This window comes from Odontesthes bonariensis, chromosome 5, assembly GCF_027942865.1.
Source record: "Odontesthes bonariensis isolate fOdoBon6 chromosome 5, fOdoBon6.hap1, whole genome shotgun sequence".
Lineage (NCBI taxonomy): Eukaryota > Metazoa > Chordata > Actinopteri > Atheriniformes > Atherinopsidae > Odontesthes > Odontesthes bonariensis.
In genome coordinates this window covers 14436646-14456505 of record NC_134510.1, presented here as the reverse complement: position 1 = coordinate 14456505, position 19860 = coordinate 14436646, and the positions used below count along the sequence as shown (strand labels likewise).

The following is a 19860-nucleotide window of genomic DNA, read 5'->3' as shown; positions in this document are numbered from 1 at the left end:
AAATGCCTTTTCTCCTGTAACCCCACACAGCTGATATTTGTGGCTCTAAATGAAACATTTCAACAACCATTCACAAAGTTGCAATAAGATGTTTGGGATGTTTTGACAGATTTGTTGCTAATTAGCAAATATTAGCATGCTAAGATACGCTACTGCATTTGGTTTGCTTTCTGTGGCCACAAATTTCTCTAGCATGCGTCTGTTAACATCAACCTCAAAGCAGCACAATCCCTAAATATGGCCTGATATTAAAGCACTAGTGTACTTTCAGGTTCCCGTTCAGCCTTGTTTCTTTTTTTTCCTTTAGTTCCTACATTATGAACAGTATTTAGTATGTTCATCGTGCTTCAGCGGTGTATTTCAAACCAAATGTGAAGCTCAGGAGTTACTCCCTCATGACTGCTTGACACAACATTTTCCTTTTCATATGCGCTGTGTACAGTCGCTGAACACACACAGGATTAACAGGTCAAGAGTGCTTGTGCTTATGGCACACATATAAGAACAATGGCCAATGTCCATATTCTTTGTTTTTATGTCTCATCCAGTGTCAAACCATCAAAGTACGTTAGAATACAAAAAAAAAGCTGATACAACATTTAGAATTAGACAGAGGTGGTCATTCAAGGACTGAATGAAATTAAGGACTAGTCGAACTGTGGTGTATCGCTGTTCAGCTGCTTGGCCTTCACTTTCTCATCAGCATTCAGACAGACGGGCAGGAGACACGTCACTGTATTTGAATGCAGTTTGTATGACACAACAATGGTTAGGATAAGTAATGTCTAAATGATACACTTATTCAAATCAGGCCATCCTATGAAAAATTACAATGAGCTCTCAAAAGGTAGCAGCAGCATTTGTTATAGCTGTGATCTATATTCGACCAGCCTAATCTTCAATGGACAATCATCAGAGGCATTTCAGAAAAAAAAACAAAGAAAAAAAAGAAAAACGTCTGAGGAAAGGGCCAATTAGTTGGGAAAATGAGGCAGGTTTTGCGAAACTCAAAACTGCCCTTCATTTAACTGTGGAGCTGCCAATTCAGAGGAGCCGCCGAGGGTAATACAGGTGGAAGGCAAATGTTGCATCAAGCAGTGATGTTTGTGCAGCTTTCCCTGGAGAGGTCACACGCTTTCAACGGGAATTACCAACAGACCTGCTCCACAAGAAACAAGCGGCAGAATATTAGGGGGTTGTGTGCAGTCATTCTCTCCACATCACACCAGTGGACTGTGAAGACTGCAGGAGGAGCGGCTGAAAATGAAGACGACTCACTTCTAATGGCACACATGCAGACTTGAAGCCAGAGACAATGCCTGCTGCTTAACTTTCATGTATTTGTATGACTCTGAGATAAGCAAATCAAAAAGCTGAGGGAAGTAAAAGGGCTATGAGCTGCAGTTGTCTCATACTGGATAAACAAGAGATCGATTTGTTACAACAAAACGATCACGGAATTTACAGATCAAGCAGAGAACACTCACTGTAATCAAAGTGACTGTTAATATGATGCAGCTTGATTGATTGTGTGTTCACTGCAGTGTAAATCAATACTTTGTGCACTGAACTGATTCTAATGTGGCATTCTCAAACTATTTCACACATAAAGAGGCAGCACTTATTTAATATATTTAAAAAAAAAGCTTTGGGAACCTTCCATCACTGAGAGCTTGGAATTCCATGAAAGATAAAGAAAACATGGAAACTGGCATTTTTTTTTTTTAAAATACTGATATTTGGCACAAACTGATCTGCTGCTTGCTGCTGGCAGGACCGGCTTTCGGAAATCCCAATACATGCAGGCATATCACACAGATCTATTTGGCACAATGTTGCCTGCAGAGCCTGCTGCCCAGGGACTTAAATCTAAACATACCAACTGCTTCTGGGACTCAAACCTAGTGGTCAAATTTGATATGCATCCACAGAGTCATACCTGAGCCATGTACAGCAGCCTGCTCCAATTCACATCTCAAAACTTAAAAGTAAGCTAGTGCAAAATGACAGTTACTTGCATAGACATGCAGTTATGATTCTTTTTCATTTGCCTACTCTTATTCTAGCTGTAGAGTCCCAAATAATGACCCTGCCTGCTTTGTTGTGTGACACTAAGCGTGAGATTAGGATTGTAGGAATGGATCACGTTTTTCAATGTGATTCATCGGTTGTTGTTTTGTGGGGTTTTTTTGTTTGTTTTTTGTTTTTTTGGGGGGCAGGCTTTTGTAGCCATTCTTAAGACTATTAATTGGGTGATTTTGTGGAGTTGGTCAGGTATAATCTGATGGGATTAGTGGCTATGCTCCTTAAATAGAGTTGTACAGCCATGGATTAGATTATCACAGCTAGTCACACTAAAAGCAAAAGATTTTCATCTATATGGTTATAGTTTTAGCTCAAAAACACAGAAGCAGTCACGATGATGATTGGTGTGTACAACATGGTGAGATACTGAAATGAAAGTCTTACATTTTTTTCTGCTCTGAAGGTCTGATTTCTTTTATTTCTATGGGATTCAGAACACTGGAAAAGTTCAAGTTTGGAGATGTGTTTAGCTGGTATGGTCTCTTTGGGGCTGGGGGTGAAAGAGGTGGGCAGTACCAGGGGCCCCTACCTTCCTCCCCTCAACTATCCTCCACACATCTGGATACAATGTTGGAACAAGGCCCGGAGGCCAGGAGGATAGCTGCAGGGAGGGTGTTAGTGTGCTGGGAGATTCTTCACAAAACATCAAGAGTGCTGCTGCTGCATGAGGTGGAGGATGCTGGGGCGGTAGGGTTGAGTGTGTTGTGGTGGTGCGAAAGCATGTGTGTGTGTGTGTGTGTGTGTGTCGGGGGGGGGGGGCTACAAAGCTCCCTATCTTTGGTCTCTTCTTCCCTGTGTAGTTGACTGCAAGGCCCCTGAGCAACAGACGGACTGATGGGCAGATGGGAACCGAGGTAAGCAGCAGAGCAGAAGAGGAAACAGCATCGAGCACAAATCCAGATGAAGGGAAAAAAAATGCTTTTTTCTGCTCTTAACCGGGTAAATACAACAAGTTTAACGTTGCGATCCCTCCATGTTTAGGCTACCATACATTAAGCATAGTTAACTGATTTTTTTACAGTGGAAGAGATTTAAAAAGACAAAAAAAATTCAATTTTTGTATTGAACAAGTCACTGAGCGGGCTAGCTATCATTAATAGTGCCAGCTGGTAACTGCACAGTACAATGTTGATTTAATGAGAAACAAAATGCTCACGTTAAGTTTATCAATGCAGCAATCATCACTTCACATCCACGAGGGAGCCGTGTCGAGTCATGATGCTGGGGCTGGTGAATTTCCTCTGACTTTCAAAGAAAAAAAATCTGACTCAAGGGGGCATTCTAAATAATTTTTTCCGTCTGGGATTGGAAATTCTGATTTCTGAGATTCAAACGGAGGGCTCCCATCCTCCCACTCTGTTAAATCCATCCTTTCTCAACCCCACTGCAAGTTTAGAGCAAACTGTTTAGAAAAAACTATTCAAGAGTGTGAAAGTGAAGGGAGAAAATATTCACAACATTCTCAATCCAGGGCCACAACAAGTTTCTCACTTGAACCAGAATAATACAGCGCATCTATACCTCAAGCTGGCTATTTTTGTCCATGCAGCCAAATTAAATGAATATAAAAGGATAAGAAACAGTGAAAAGAAAAATAAATCACTTTTCTTTCGCTTTTGTGGAAAGAATAAATGATAGACATGACCGGCAACCCGCTCCTGTCTCCTTATATCCTTGTGCACACAGGCTTGCCGTCGAACTCTGTCTCTGAAACACATGTTTATTCTAGGTGAACCGAGTAGCCCCTGGGCAACCATCCTCCTCCTCCTCACCTCTGTCCTCAGTGACCCTGCGGTCTGCTTGAACCCTGTCGGAGCGCCTACTGTTACCATTACTTCCTCAGTGCCTGTTCATTCCCACCACTAGAGGTATAGACAATTGTAAAACTGACACTCTGGCAGAGGTGGTTCAATCAGCTTTAATCCATAAAGGTCTCAGATTAGGCGATGGCCCTAATGTGTATTTAGGTTGTGGTAAAATATCACTTGGTTCTTTTGATCCATTTTGAGACAGCCAGCAGCTTAGGGAACAAGGCGAAATCAAACTGCCTTCTATAGTTTCAAATTTAGTGATCTGCTCTTCTAAAGGGGGGCTTTTTTTCCCCTTTCCCACAGCAAACATTCAATCCCATACTCCAGCAGTGGATAATTGTCATACTCGCTTTTGTAGTTTTAAGATGTATTCCCCTAATTGAGGGAATAAATTGCATATTTTTTTTCCCCTTTATAATGATCAGCAAACAGTTTTTGAATGGTCAAAGTCCAAATTTCCATCCATATGTACCCCTGGCTTTCCCCCCTCAACACACAGTGGCAAGGTTAGACTGACATCAGCAACTAACGATCAGTTCCTCTGTGGGCTGAATGATTAGCTGCTATAGCCTGGAGACATTTCCAGCTTGTTTCCCTGAGTTAGTCAGACATGCAACATCACTGGCCTTCAGTGGGAACAAACTACAACCCCTATCCTCCATTCTCTCTGATTCGGCACAATTAAAAGGAAAGACTTTTAGAGGAGTAATGGATGATGCTAACAATGTGGGGAATGTAGGGCAACTGAGATGGGTAAAGTAGAGACGTTTGCTGTTTTTAAATTTGTTTAAAGTCCAGGGTGGACTAACATCAGTCGCTCCTTGAGACAGACTGGACGGTACAGTGTGTGTGTGTGTGTCTGGGGGAGGGGGAGATAAGAATTTGCATCAAAGTAGAACTAAAGTAGGAATGATAGATTTATTTCAAAGTGTATTTTACAACTTCCTCTTTTTTGTCATCATTTTGTTTTCAGTTTCCAAATGAAGTTCTTAATGACGACTGCAATCCTACTTCTGCTCCCTCTACTTCCCCGAAATACCCCAAAGCCTGTTTGTGAAATTTAAGTTCCTACTGAGTGACATTCCTCTTCTTTGTCTGAGCTACCAAGTTGGATATCACCTATGCTAACTTCTTCCTTTTTTATTCTTAAAAGACCTGCAAAATATCCTGTACAGTCCGGGGTAATTCCCCAGGTAAAAATAAAATGATTTAAAAAAAAGCCCCAATGTTATGCAATTGAGGGCCATTTTGGACAATTTCCATCCCTATTTCGGGTGTTTATTAACTGGAACAGAATGTTAAAAAAGGAGGCTCTCTGCTTAGGAAACAGATCACCCAACCCCCACTCACCCGTAATGCCCTCTGGGCTGCTGTGAGTTTGGATTAAGTTTGGGTGCCATGTCCCCTCCCTGCTGAGCCCTGCAAACACACACACACGCAGACACCTTACACGCTGAAAGCACGTGTCATCTTGGTCTATCAAATATGAAGAGGACCATCAAGTCCACCTTGTCTATACTTGATAAACGAGGTAGAATGAACCTCAGAGCCAAGAAAAGCTGTTTGTTTGTTTTTTTACACGTGATTAGGCAGTTATGACATGATGTATTGTGTAGGATGTGTCAAAATATGTTTCAACAAATCCATAGGACCTGCCCAACTCACGGGTCACTGCTTTACAGAGTAGTACAGTAGCATGTTTTCCATTTTGGTAACAAGAATAATCTATAGTGAGTGTTTTGAAAAAGTATGGGATGAATCAAGTCGTAAAAGGGGCTTATGTAGCTGAATTGACAGCATCTTGACAGCAACTCCCATTTTAATGCCATCTAATTAAAGCACGAGTGCACGGGCGTGTGCGGGTGTGTATGCAGGATGTATGTGTGTAAAGCAGCGGATCAATAATGGTAGTCTACTACAGTGACATCTGGGCTGGACAAAGAGTGCTGTTCCTTCCCGCGGCAGCTCTCCCCTTCGCTCAATCCCTGATCACAGCCACGTGGTTCTCCGGGCTATTTCTCCCAGCTAAGCTTATTTCTCTTCTTTAATCCTGCAGCAATCACAGCAACAATGCCAAGCGTGGGTTCATAGAGGCAGGCCGAAATCTGTTAACTATGATCACTACGTCAGCTCGGGGCCCGATAAGCACCGCTAATGAATCCAGCACATTCAGCTCAGCACGGCCAGCTCGTTGGCTGTTATTTCATTGGGTCATCAATAATGTGTAAGGCGGAAAATCAACATGAGTGACGGTGATGGATACAGCACCTTGTAATGTAGTCAACGGGGTTCTGTTTGAACTGAAGTGGAAGTGGGTTTTTTTTTTGGCAAAAATCCAACAAATCACACTCAATACAACTGATGAAATCTATGCACCGGCTCCCAAGCGGCTCGCATCACTACAGTCCGCCACAGGCTGGATCCCGAGGGCCATAGATGAATGTGCTCGATATCTAACGCTTATCAGAATATCAGACGCTCAGTGTGGCCCGACTCCGATTTATTTGATGATTAAAGCCTGAACATATCATTTACCTGTACGACTAGCGGCAGAAGTGTTTCCAGCGAACTGCAGAGTGGAAACATATGCAAACTGCAAAGAAAAATTGCAGACATGAGTCACTGCTTTCCTGTTATTTATTCATCTAAAACGACTTCACAGTAAAATGTTTGGACGGGTTGAGACTCAAAAGGCTTATTGTTGCGTTAATGTCCACAGTAATGACAAGGAAATTCCAGAGAAAATTTTTAAAAAATGTGCTCATCTCTGTGAGCATTCTCTGAATGACTGCAAACATTTCACATGAAAACGCGACGTCACGTATCCAATGTTGAAATTTTACAGCAGATTTAGCCTTTGCCCTTTCGTTTAAAGGCTTAATTGAGAAGAATTGTAAATAACGTCGTTCCAAATTGTGACTGATGCTGCAAATAGCTGGTCTCTCAATGATCGCACTTATTCGATGGAACTTTTTTGCAGCATGTATGAAAAAAAAAAAAGAAAAGAAACGTAAAGTTACTGCAGATAATTAGTGGGTTATTTCCACACACATAGACACATTTAGCTGCCCTATCTTTGGATAATGTCAGCACCTGCACTCTGCTTTATCAGTAACCCCGATAAAGACGGATGAAGCTGAGGCAACCATGACTTAAATAATGTGCAATAGACACATTAACAGAAACACTGTATCATGGGGGGGAAAAAAGAGAGAGGGGGGGGGGGTATTTTTCAGTTATCTGTGGTTAGTTTTTGAGTTTCTGAGGGGTTTTCCACCAAAGCGGGAAAAAAAAAGGCTGAATCCTTGTCACATTAGCAAAAACTGGAGATGGTAGTTTCCTGATATATCTCGAGTATTTGTTCATTTAAAGAAAGGATATGTAAGACCATGTTCTTCTGACAATAGGTGAAGGCTAAAATGGCCCTGTGTCTAAATCCCCAAAGCCTGCACCTCCCCTGCCCCCCACCAACTCTAACCCCCTTGACCCCTCTGCTATCCTAATCCCCTGATTACCACATCATTTTCTTCGGCTCTAATTTAGACAGTCGGGTCTTCGAGGTTTGGTACCTGGACAGTCCCGCTTGGCTTGGCCGAGACTTTACTGATCCATATGGGTGTAGAGGGCACAGGTGTGACCCAAATACAGGGATTAAATACCCACCTGTTGGCAAAGTTTTAAGAAAATGGGCATCCAAGAGTGGAATCTGGAAATGTGTAGGGTGATAGTCCCAGCTAATGCAAATTCCCTCTCATTATCCGAGGCAGTAAGCAATACGTTTCCCATGGAGGGCTCATTTATAATTTAATCCAGGAGCTTGGTGTTTCAAGGCTAACACAGAGAGATTGCCCTTTCAGAGTGGAAACCCCCACTATGCAGCAGGGAATCAATGCCATCACCTCAGAAAAGACACTAGAGCCAATACAAAAATACATATGGGACTGTCTGGACCTACAGCGAGAAGAGGTTCACTTCTGACTTTTTTTTTTTTTTTTTTCTATTTTCATTTTTGTTTCATAACAACAAAAGGAACAGCTGTTAAAATAGGTATTGCACTTGTTTCCTGCCTCTTATCCCAATCCAACCTCAATATGCCACAGAAAGTTATCTAAGTCTCTGAAAGCAGACACATATTTGCCTTCACGAAGAAAAGATTGATACAACCCTAAGCATAACAAAGAAGAGTTGAGAGAAAAAAATGGAAAGAACAAAAAAGAACTTCACTCGCACTGACTTGGTGGGAAAAGCGATCTGTCTTGTGACTTGATGTCTTCACTCTTTCTTTCCCGCCGGTTATAGTTCAAAGCCGCACAAGATTTACACGGACTGTTGTGACAGAGATGAGGGAGTGCAGTCAAAGCAAGGCAGCAATTACAGTCAAAAAAGCACCAAACGGATTCAATTTACATCTTAAGTATGCATATGTGCAAAGAAAATAGCCAGCTGTGGAATTCACTGGGAATTCTGCAAGGTGGATGCCACCCACCGACTCCAAGATAATGCTCAACAGCGTTCAATGAAAACAAACAGATTTCCACAGCTAGGAGATTCGGACACTCTTTTTTTTTTTTATTCCTGTACAGCCAGAAGATGTGGAAGAACATTAGTATTTGTGTCTGTACACACCTGAGTCCAACTTTTACCTTCCTTCTTTTTTTTTAGCTCTGTTTTGGTCTCAACCAACTCATGAGGAAAATATCTGAAGGATTTGACTTTTTAGCTGCTTTGGTGCTGAACTGTGTGTCCTGATTAATTAACACATTCTTGTCACATACTAACGCTTGGTCAAAACCCCTTTGCGTCAATTTTCAACGCAGGGGATATCTCTTTACCGTGACTTTCCTTGGCACAGGGAACTGCAGCACCGATAGTAAACGTTAGTGCTGGGTTGGCAAACAAAAAAAAATCACGGACTGCATAAGGAGGTCGGAGGAGAGAAGGGGGATAGACATCCGGCTCCCAAGCATGAGACACACGTTCAAGCCCAATCTTGGTAATGTTGTTTCTGCTTTTCTTTCATTGGTCTATATTTTCACCCCCCCGCCTTCATTTTGACTTCCTTCACTTTGTTACGCAGTAGTTGGATAATGTTAAACTTTAAAGTACCGTACTTGTTTAGGGTTTGGGGAAAAAAACATCACAATTAGGCTAAGTGTGTTCAGTCAGAGACTTCTTCAGCTCTGCAGCAGCAAAAAAAAAAAAAACGTTTCTGGTCTATAACAATAACAATAACTGATTTCTGCTTCTTTTTTTTTACACTAATTTCCGGATAATTGAGTTATTATTCAGTTCAAATCAGTCAATTTAAAAAATTTCAATCAATTTGAAAGTTTTGCTGACATTTTCCATTGCCACAAGGACTGCCAAATTTCCCAGCTCGGGAAACCCTGCATGTCCAAAAGCGACAATTAAGGGTTATCTGCTGCATTCAAAACCAACGCAGTTGGCTTCTAACCGACTGTCAACATGTGACGAGTTGGGTGTGAGACAGGTTGGGTTTAGTTAAGCTAAAAGCAACAGAAATGTGCGAGGAACTGATGCTATGGGGTGATTATTTACTATTACATCAGATTTCATTTTTACGGACACAAAATGCAGCAGAACCAACAACTTATCGACTTGCTGGCAAAAAAAAAGAAGAAAAAAAAAGAAACGTCAACACTTTGTAGAGTTGAACCCCTGTCTTAGTCGGTGAAGGTAAATTACTTTGTTCATGGTGAAAAGGCACAAGGCAGTAATGAGTAATGAAAACAGCCCAGTTAGTGCTGCCATTCAGCAAAGGGCCTGCTGCTGTGGAATGTGAGGCACCATTCATTCACATGGGTTAAAAATGCATTTCTGCCACCACAAAGCCCTGCCTTGTCCTCATTGTTTCTTGCCACACCAATAAAACACTTCCACACAGTGCAGGGACAAGACAAAAAAAAAAAAAAAAAAATTTAATTGCTAATTTTACTCCCGCACATATCAAGAAAAAAAGAAAAGGGGGGGGGGGGGGGGGTAAGGGGGTGGTTGAACTTTGTGATAAAGAGAAAGCCATGTTAGAGTTGAAAGTTTGATCATGATAAGAACATGGCTGGAGTAGTGAGCACACAGGCTGCATACAAAAGACAAACAGTACTATTGACAAAAGCCTAATGTATGCAGCATTTATTCAGTGTATGAAAAGACGCACAATGGTGGAAGGCAATCAAATACAAACAAAAAGCTCCACTCGAGTCATGTGTGAGCTCTCGAGGGATCCGATAGTCAAAGTGAGGCAGTGACAGGCTGTCTCAAAGAAATCTCATTATTTAGCAACTGCAGTCCAAAAGCATGAGCGTGAATCTGTGCTAGTCAACCAATTTAAACACAGGTCTCGTTCGTCTCTAACCTTAATTTACTCTGTTCAACAAGTGACCTCAGAGTCTGTTTACTTGTATGACATAACTCCAAACACTGAAATCTTCAGGTGGGGTTAATCCTATTTGTGGCTTTCCATCCACTTGGACAGACGTGTAAACAAAACAAAACAAAACAAGTTAGATTCTCGGTCTAGTCAAACGTCGGTTCGGGAGGTCAGTTGCTCAATTTTGGCCTAAAAGGTTGGCGACTGAATGCGCTCAACTCCGATATTATTTCACGAGCTGGAGAACAGGTGGCGCTCTCTGCTATCCACCATCTGATGAGCTGCATGGAGAAGTTCATTGTTGTTATGCTGCCTTCGCTTCCACAACCACAGGGTGAGAGCCGCCGTCTGGAGAAGAAATGTTCAACATAACATCTGAAATCTGAAGGAGACAGTGTAAATCCTGTCTGCAAAACAGCACACTGTCTCCTCCCTCCTGGTTCCTTTGTCTTTCTTTAAGTGTGTGTTTTTGCGTGACCTCACAATGAAGAAAATGCCGTTCACCTCAACAGCAGCACACCACAGAGAGTAGATCTGAAAGGAGGAAGGGGGGGGGGGGGGGGCAAAAAACGCTATCAAGTAGAAAAAAAAGAAAAAAGGATCCCACGCACGCTGTGGATTTGTAAAAGATATTTAGTGGAATAGTTAAGGAATATCAAACAAAACCCCATTATCCCACTGTGCTAACTCAGAGAAGAAAGAGAGGCAATAAAGAGGAAAACTACTCAAGCACCACACACAGCTGAGTATTATAGTGTTGTGTGTGTGTGTGTGTGTGTGTGTGTGTGTGTGTGTGTGTGTGTGTGTGTGTGTGTGTGTGTGTGTGTGCGTGTGTGTGCGTGTGTGTGTGTGTGTGTGTGTGTGTGTGTGTGTGTGTGTGTGTGTGTGCGTGAGTGTGTGTGTCTGTATGCAAAGCGACCACATAGGCTACTACTGGAAGTCAAAATTCCAACAGCACCAGATAGGGCAAGGCAACACTTACTAGTGTTTGTTCCCTCCCCGTCTTTCTTGATCCTTTCTTTTGTTCCCCCCCCCCCCCCCCCCCCCCAACTACAAATAAAAAAATGGAAATGAGCACAGTTTTGGAGCATGTGCACGCGCATGCACACGCAGCCTTTCTCCCTGTCTCTGTTTCTGCAGCAAACTATGCTTTTACATAACTATCTCTTCTGAAAGCCACTCCAGCCAGCTCCGGGGGGGGGGGGGGGGGGGGGGGGGGGGGTGTCACTGTGTAATGTTTCCTGTAGCAGGACAATAAAACAGGTACATTTGATGTTTAATAGCTTTTACACTGACTTTAATTTTATGGCGTTTTATTCTTTATCACCTCTGCTTGCTATCATACTCAATCAGGCACTCCAGCTGCGGGGGAGAAATGTTTCTAACACTGTTATGCTCCATTGTAGCATGATGCTGGATCGCTTTTAATAGTGGAAAACTATGACATTCCTCTAGGGACTTCTTTTAGCCTATTATAGTATTGGGCCTTATATGTATCACGGGATTATTGTGGCTTTCTTTCTCTTCCCCCCCCCCCCCCCCCCAAAACAAGGTTCCACACTCTTATCAGCCAAACATTCCTCCAAATGACCCTTATCTCCACTGAAGCACATGTACTTTTTTTTTTTTTTTTTGCTGGCCGTTTCTTAATCAGCTTTTTCTCTCTTCTAGCCTAAAAGGAAATGACAAGGTTAGAACTAAAGAGTCTGAAACAGGCAAAGATTGCAGCAAGCAGCAGGAGCAGCGGCAGCCCCGGCGAACACACCCTCACAATAACAAACAATAATAATTATACACAGCCACTTCCTTACCGGTTCAAACACAGCTGAGCGCAAACACTCGCAGAAACCAAAAGAAAAAAAAAAAGAAAAAAAGGGGACCGGTGCAGCTCCTCCAAAAGCAAATTGTTCAGAGTCTAGATCCAGCAGGGACACCCAGGGGATCCACTATCTCACTATGTTCCAGAGCAGCAGCAGCCCGCGGATCAACTCTGCTCAAACCGAGAGGAATGATCATGATCTCTGGTGGGTTCCTGTCTCCTTGTGTTGAGGAACAGCACAGGTTCCTCTCTCTGTCTCTCACTCCCCTCTCTGTTTCTATCTCTCTCTCTCTCTCTCTCTCTCTCTCTCTCTCTCGTCTCCTGTCGTTTCAACCAGTGCTGCCTTCAGGTGTTGTCGGATATGTTGCGACTCGGAGGTAAACTGACACATGTTCGCGACTAACGATCCAAAGACTATGTTTGGGTTTTTTTCGCCCTCATTTTGCATACAAGCTCAATTACAGCTCTATAAGATACATGCAAACCTTGTGTTTTGGTCGTTTGCATTTGACTTTCAGGGATGAATGCTAAATCATTCATTAGTTTCTCATGAGTCTTTTTAAAGTCGATACCCCCCCATCTGCATTGTGTCTATTTAAATCTTGATTTACTTGTTTCTCAAATTTGTCTTCTTACATGCAATCCATTTTTTTTTATCATTTTAATCAGTGATTATTTTTATTTCTATTTATCTATTTCCATCAAGAATCCCAAATGGGCTCCTCAAAATGTGCTTTTACATTTATAATATAAAAGCTATGTATATATTATATATCTACACAGCATATATATATATATATATATATATATATATATATATATATAAAGGTCATTAAAGTGGCTTCCCTATAGTCTTTCAGTTCTTTATCAACCGTTTAACCTTTTGTTTGTTTTGATGACAAAAAGTTTTTGTTGTTGGATTATTTCTTTTGGGGAAAAAAAATCTTTCTTTGATCTACATCAATAGACCCAGAATTCCCAACTATGCCCCGGCGTGCACTAGTTTGCATGCATGGTGTCTTAATAAAGCGCACGTGACCACCCAGCGTTCGCCCATGCCACCGCGAAGCGAGGCGAAGAGCTCCTTCCTACTTTAGCAAATCACACTGCGCTGTTTTTGCTCGCGTTCGCTAGCGTGGGAATAGCCGAGCTTTTACGGAGCACCCGAAGGTGCCACGAGTCCTGTTGGTGTGCGTGCACGCGCGCGCGCTTGTGTGAGTGTGAGTGTGTGTGTGTGTGTGTGTGAATAACACCGAGGACAAGATCGAGGGCGAAAAAAAAAGAGAGAGAGAGAAGCAGAAAAAGTTTATCCCTGCGGTGTTAGTCCTTGTCACCGAGCCTCACCAGTCCCCCCCCCCCCCGCGCGGAGGACACACACTTCAACTGTGTCTTTGTTTCATTTATGTCTCCAGCGCCTCCTCGGGATGGGGATCAGCTGGCGCGTGCACGTGTGTCTCTATTTAATTATAAAATGTCCGGAGAGGGGCTCACAATCGTCGCCCGGCTCACCGGCAGCTCCATCCGTGCGCAAATGGTGGTCATGTTGGGAGTGATAACGCCGTATCTCTGATCGGGTTTCGTACTTTTTTCACACGCGCACACGCGCGCTGGAGTTGTTAGAGTCACCTGCAGACACACAAAAGTCTGATAACTAAGGTTAGGTATGAAACTCTGAGAGGTCATTCAATCGGACTGCTCGATGCCGCTTCCTTCCACTGTGTCCCCCCCGGGGGGGCGGCATCATCCTGCGGGTGCCTCGTCGTTCACAGGGTTCAAAGTTCCACACAAGGAACCAACATCTCTCTCACGCGCACACACACGCGTATACAAGGCGATCGAGCCCCTCTGTCCCCTCACTCTCTCCCTCGCCACATGTTCCCGCACCCCCCCCACCCAACACACACACACACACACACACGCGCACCCACCGCATGCAGATTGTGAGAGCTTCAGCTGGCGCAGAGATTGAAAGAAGAAGAAAGGTAACCTACCAGAGAGCTTCCAGCGGTTTCAGATCCTCCTTTTAGCTACAAGAAGAAACACCGAACCGACTGCTGGCACCTGTGCCTTGCTCAGTGGCAGTTGTGCCATGTCTATTATGTAGGACACCACTTCCTAATATGGATATATACCCCCCCCCCCCCTCCCCTCAAACGTCCACCTCCACCCTCTGAGTGCTTGTCTCCGAGTGAATAAAACAATCTTTTTGAAAAACACACTGCCGCTCTTCTTGCCATTTCTGCACCACTTACGGCTCAGTGGGTGCCACATCTCTGTGTGATAAGAAAGCTGAGGACATCATCAAAAAAAAAAAAGAAAAAGAGACAGAAAGAAATAAAGAGAAAAAAATACTCAGGGAAGAGATGAGTGTGTATGGTGAGCTGGTGGAAAGTTTGCTTAACCTCAAGAAGGATGTCAGTGGAGCGTGATGTTCCGCCGATGCTCCTTTTCTTTTTTTAATTATTATTCCAACAGCTTGAAATCGAACCCCTAAGTTTGGGCTGTTTGTTAAAGCTGGCGTGAACTGCGAGCACTTACACCCACTCACAAGTCTGAACTAAGTCAGCAAGTGTCTATTAAAAGTAGGAAACGGCTCGCAAAATACATTTGCACTCTCCCCCGATTCTGTTGCCGAGAGATGATCATCGGCAGCAGGTCGTGCATGATATATTTTTCAATCAACCACTACAACCCTGTCTGCATATAGCCTATTTATAAATCAAGATCAGACAGCCGAATTCCCCCTGCAGCCCATTCAAAACACACGGACAGCTTCGCCTGTCTACATATGTGTAAAGAAAGAGAAGGAAACAGTAGATCTGCGTACCCGCTTTAGCCACGGCAATAATCCAGGGTGACTTCAAGAAGCACAGACAATCCTAAAGGTGAAAGCGTGCTCTTTGCAGTGTATGCTGAAGTGCATGATTGAGTAGGTCGAGTCCATTCTGTCCCACTGGGGGGGGGGGGGGGGGGAGGTTGGATCGTGGAATCCTCCTCGCGAGCCCTCGCGTACCGGGTTTACGTCAAGTTTTAGCGTCGACTAAACAAACCGGTACGTTTCACGTCAAAACAGCGCGAGTTCCCACCTCGAGCAACATCGTGTCGGTGCCCGCGTGAGAGTTGTGACGATTTCCTGACACCCCTCTTCACGGGCGGAATGGCTGCCGCCGCATTAAATGGAACTATCTGCTATTGTCTCATCAGCGAAAAGTTGTTGATGCCGCTGAGGGGGACTCCGAAAAAGTACCCCAAGAGTGCGGCGTTGCCGATTCACAGACGTCTTTGCGGCCATTTAAAGATTGTAAATCGCCTAATGGCGCAGAAAGCCTGCAAAATCATCGATGGGAATATTATAGCACGCTGTGCCAGTCGAGTGACATTATATTGACAGGCGGTTCTAGTTCTTGACCCACCCTGTTTTAGACTCCCAGGCTGTCCCATTCTGAGAGAATTATTAACCCCCCAAAAAAACACCAACACAAAATATTACCATAATTTCCTCGTATTTGAGCAGAATGGTGTAACAATGTATCAATATTCAGGTTTTGTTACACTTTTCTATCAGCATAAGGATGCAGTCTCAACTTGTCTAACATATTCTCTAAAATGTGGAAGTGAACTCACAACATGTTTGTACTGAAGGAATTTTCCTGCTTTAAACATTCAGAACAGAAAAATATTAGAATGTATGCCTGTATCATTCTTCAAAGCAAAGTAAACTGCTGCTTCGTCACCATCATGTTGCTGGACAGCACGTCTGTTATTATTTTCTGCAGAGCAGGTTCTCAATCCGGTTCCACATATTCAGGTTGAAATGATGAACAGAGCAAAACATCTGCATTTAAAAGTCCAATACATGATTACCCTGACTCTCAAAAAAACAGATTGTTGCTAAGATGTGGCTCTAAAATCACATAACCTGTACTTTTTAAAAAAAAAAAAAAAATAAGATTAATTAGGTTATTGTTGACACATCTAAGAAAAATGTCACTCAAGCAGGAGTTAATCGTGCCTCCCTCGCAGGACTGGAAGGTCTAGAAAAGCATGAAAAATGAAGGCGATTATCAGAAGCTGTGCAAAAGTGTGGACAAATATGCTTGTTTGGTTCCAGAAACAAACCGTGATCACACATGTTATGTTTTTCTAGACTATTTTCAAAGTCTGATGATGGGCTCGAGTCACTCGGTGTTTCTCACCAAGCTGTGTACATTCTTCCGGGCTCCGACACCGGGATGCCGCACAGATCAACTTTGTGGTGTGGACAAAACGAGCTCCAGCTTTATGTACACAAGTCATGTGTATGAACTGTCACTCGTCTGTGTTGTTGAGGGTGTCACACGGAGGTCGGGGCTGTTTGCTCAGCTCGAGCACAGTGAGAAGGAGCCATGTTGCTGGCTGCTGACGCGCCAGTGACTCAAGACACACGGACATCTTATCAGCAGCCAGCCCTTGAATTGTTATGGCAGGCAGAGTTCTTTGTATATGCAGCGCCCAGAGCTCGACGGGGGCTACACACTCCCATAAACACACTGACATGTTCTCTGTGATGCGTCGTTGCTCTTTCAGTAACAAACACTAATGGCCAAACATAAATACATGCATGCATACCTAAAGATGTAGAGGGACATGCACAAATCATGATATCCGTGATGACGTCTGATTTACTCAGCATTACACCGTAAACTCATGTATGACAACATGCAGATAGAGTGCACAGATGCACACACATGCATGCACAGCAGCATTCTTGAAATGTGATCTACTTGCAAACGTAATACACACACCCACACCAATCCATATGCATGCAAATGGACTTCCTTACAAACACACGTACATTAGGATCCATGCTTAAAATGGCCCCATGGCTTCTAAAATATCCAATTCCTTGCTTACTAAATGTCATTCACACGCATACACAATCATTAACTGACGCTCAGTATGACATGCATGAAAGAAAAAAAAATCTACTCCCACCATTGAGTATAAGAAAGACACACACACACACACACACACACACACACACACACACACACACACACGAGTGATGCATACTGTTGTTACACACTGAACAGAGCTTCAACACTCTGTCCCTGTAGTGTGTGAGTCACTGTTCAGATACTTCCTGTTTTATAAGAGAGCCGTTTTTAAAACAGTCTCCCTTTCTCTCCATTCCTGCTTTCCAAGTCGGAGGGAATGTCAAGGCAAACACACACCAAGGTGTCCTCTCCCTCTCCGTCTCTTGTCTCTTTTCCTCTCCGAGGCAGTCGGCAGGAGCAGACTCTCTGCCGTTTGCTGAACGCCCTTCAGTCTGCACCCACTCAGCAATTTAAAACACACCTCAGTGAACCTTCACCTCTGAAGAAAAGAGAGGTTTGAAAATGCTTCCCCTAACCACTGCACCGGTGGTGCATGCAGATAAACAATGCACGCATTTTGCACACATGCATAGCCGCGCGTGCGTGCGCGGCAGGCTCATGCACGGACCTCAGGGCAGCTCTTATAATAGCTACCCCTGGTTTCAACACAATGATGTGCAGTGTTCCAGCCAGCACTGATTTATATGTGGTGTCAGAACGTGTTTGTGATACCTGACTTCACTTTGAATTGCACTTGTGAGGTATTGACACAAAAAGAGGGAAAATAAGTTCATCAAATTTCTGTGAAAATGCTGATATTCTTCAAGCGGCCGTTTAATTCGTAGCAAATGTCACTAAGTGACACTTTAGAAATATTTGCTTTAAGAGGAGGTGGTTAGACTGTCCTCCCGACTTTACTTTTTGCTCAGGTTGTGACCCACTTTCCTCTCTTAAGTTGATCCCTTCTTATCTTAAAACGGCAGTTGTGTTCAGTCGTGGGATACGCCGCTATCACAAGCCTTCTCCAGTGACTGACACCTTCAGCCCCCTTGTGCTCAATTATGTTGTAGTGCATTAGCGACCGCATGCTAATTGTCAGCTGGCAAAGGAGTGCAAGGGGAGCCCTGAAGGAGATGCCTTAGGGAGTGCAGGGGTGGGGGTGGTGCTTTGTTGCCTAATCAGCCCGTGAACACATATCTCTGAGCAGGCATTGCCATACAACGTGAAATATTCATGCGATATATCACATTCCCTCTCATTTGAATTAGACAAATACAGTAATGCTCCTTTTTGGACCCTGATACCACGCCTCAGTCACTTCAGTTTATCAGAAGAATGTCCTGAGCAGGCGTGAACTAAATACATAAATACATTTTTGGTGTGAATCCTCGTTTCTAACTTCTTTGCTGTAAGTTGTGTCTGACGGTGACAGCTTTTCACACACACTTCATAGCTCTGAGGCAAAAAACTGTTTCCAGAAAGGCTGCATTTTGAATTCAGGAAAACTGTGTTGTCTTACTTCTTCATTACTGTACAGGAGGAAGTGCTGCTCCCTCTACTCTCACTCTGTTTCTCTCTCATTCTCTATCTTGTTGACTCGATCACAAACAGCTTTTGGATCTCATTTATTTCCTGGTTACACTCCTCCCACCCCTCCCCTCCCCTTGCTTTCATTTTTAGAAATTTCACATCTCTTTCATTTCACCCCAGCCCCCCCAAACCCCCCCTCCTCCACCAGTCCTCTTCTTCTCTTTTGGTTGTCCACCTTTCCTTTCCAACTTATCAAATTCCAAAGGGTGGGGAGGGGAAGTGAGGGTGGATCCACCCACACGAGTGATCATTCATTGCTATTTTAGCAGAGCTGTTCTCAGCTGGGGCTGCAACATTCACCTGCAAAGGAAAAAATAAATAAATTCAATCTCCCAATAAAACACTTCTTGTTTGCATCGCCGGATGAATTCAAGGAGCGTAAAATAGCAAATCATGGCAGCACAAACATCGTTACACCATGCTTACAATAACTAATTTGCCAGCAGCAGCAGGGGGGATAAAGATAAAGGTAAATGGCTGACTCCTGTTGTTGTTAGTTCAGGATGTGTGCAGTGTGTGTGTGTGTGTGTGGCAGGCAAGGAGGGGTTGTTGAAAAGTCCTCTCATTATAAAGGGAAGGTGACTGATTGAGAAGTCCCAGGTTGTGTTCTGTTGCTAACATAGTTATGTGGTGTAATCGCGCAATAATAACATCATAATCCCATCTGGAATGAGAAACTGTGGACGGTGTGCTACAGTGATTGAGGCCATTTCCTGTGTGTGTTTCAGTGGCAGCGCATTTTAAGCAGCGGTGACTGCAGGAGGCAGCCTGATGGATACAGGATCATACTGCAGCACTGACATTGTCTTCAGTCCTCCTCCTCTTCCTCTTCCTCCTCCTCCTTCTCCCTCCCCTACTGTCTGCCTACCTCTCAGCAGAATTATCACTCTAAAAAAAACACACACACACACACACACACGCACACACCGGACCTGAACACAAACAGCTGCAAGATGCAACCACACAAATAAACATTACACAGTCCGCAAGCTGATTACAAGAGAGATGATGACCTAAAGAGCAGACTTTACATGTACTCAAAAGGTAACTAAATATTCCCTACAGCAACCGCCCCCCCCCCCCTGCATATGGTACACACACTCCCCGCCTCATTCAAAGGCAGCCATGCATGTTCAGAGACGAGGTGCCGGGAGAGCAAACAATAAGACAAAAACAGCCATCGGGGATACACTGAGAATAAAACAGCCTGGGATTTCATCATTAGATCTTATGTCACTCCGTGATTGTGTTGCAGCAGAGCCTACATGAGGATCCCATGTCTGACTTACACAAGGCAAACAGGAAGTCAGG

General features: G+C 43.6%; 1 protein-coding gene across 8 annotated transcripts in view; it reads right to left on the bottom strand.

Moving 5' to 3' along the window:
• The window catches only part of LOC142379739 (zinc finger protein 516-like), a 50087-nt gene extending 35070 nt beyond the window's left edge, over positions 1 to 15017 (bottom strand). For 4 of the 8 annotated variants that reach the window (XM_075464960.1, XM_075464966.1, XM_075464965.1 and 1 more), the window contains exons 1-2: positions 12096 to 12873; positions 5247 to 5315 (exon numbers count right to left, since the gene is read on the bottom strand). The gene's annotated coding sequence lies outside the window, so the exon portion shown is untranslated. Of the gene's footprint in view, positions 1 to 5246; positions 5316 to 12095; positions 12874 to 14094; positions 14182 to 14930 lie in introns of those variants that run through there. The other 4 variants (XM_075464961.1, XM_075464962.1, XM_075464964.1 and 1 more) reach the window with 4 other exon arrangements.
• Between the last annotated feature and the right edge of the window lie 4843 nt (positions 15018 to 19860).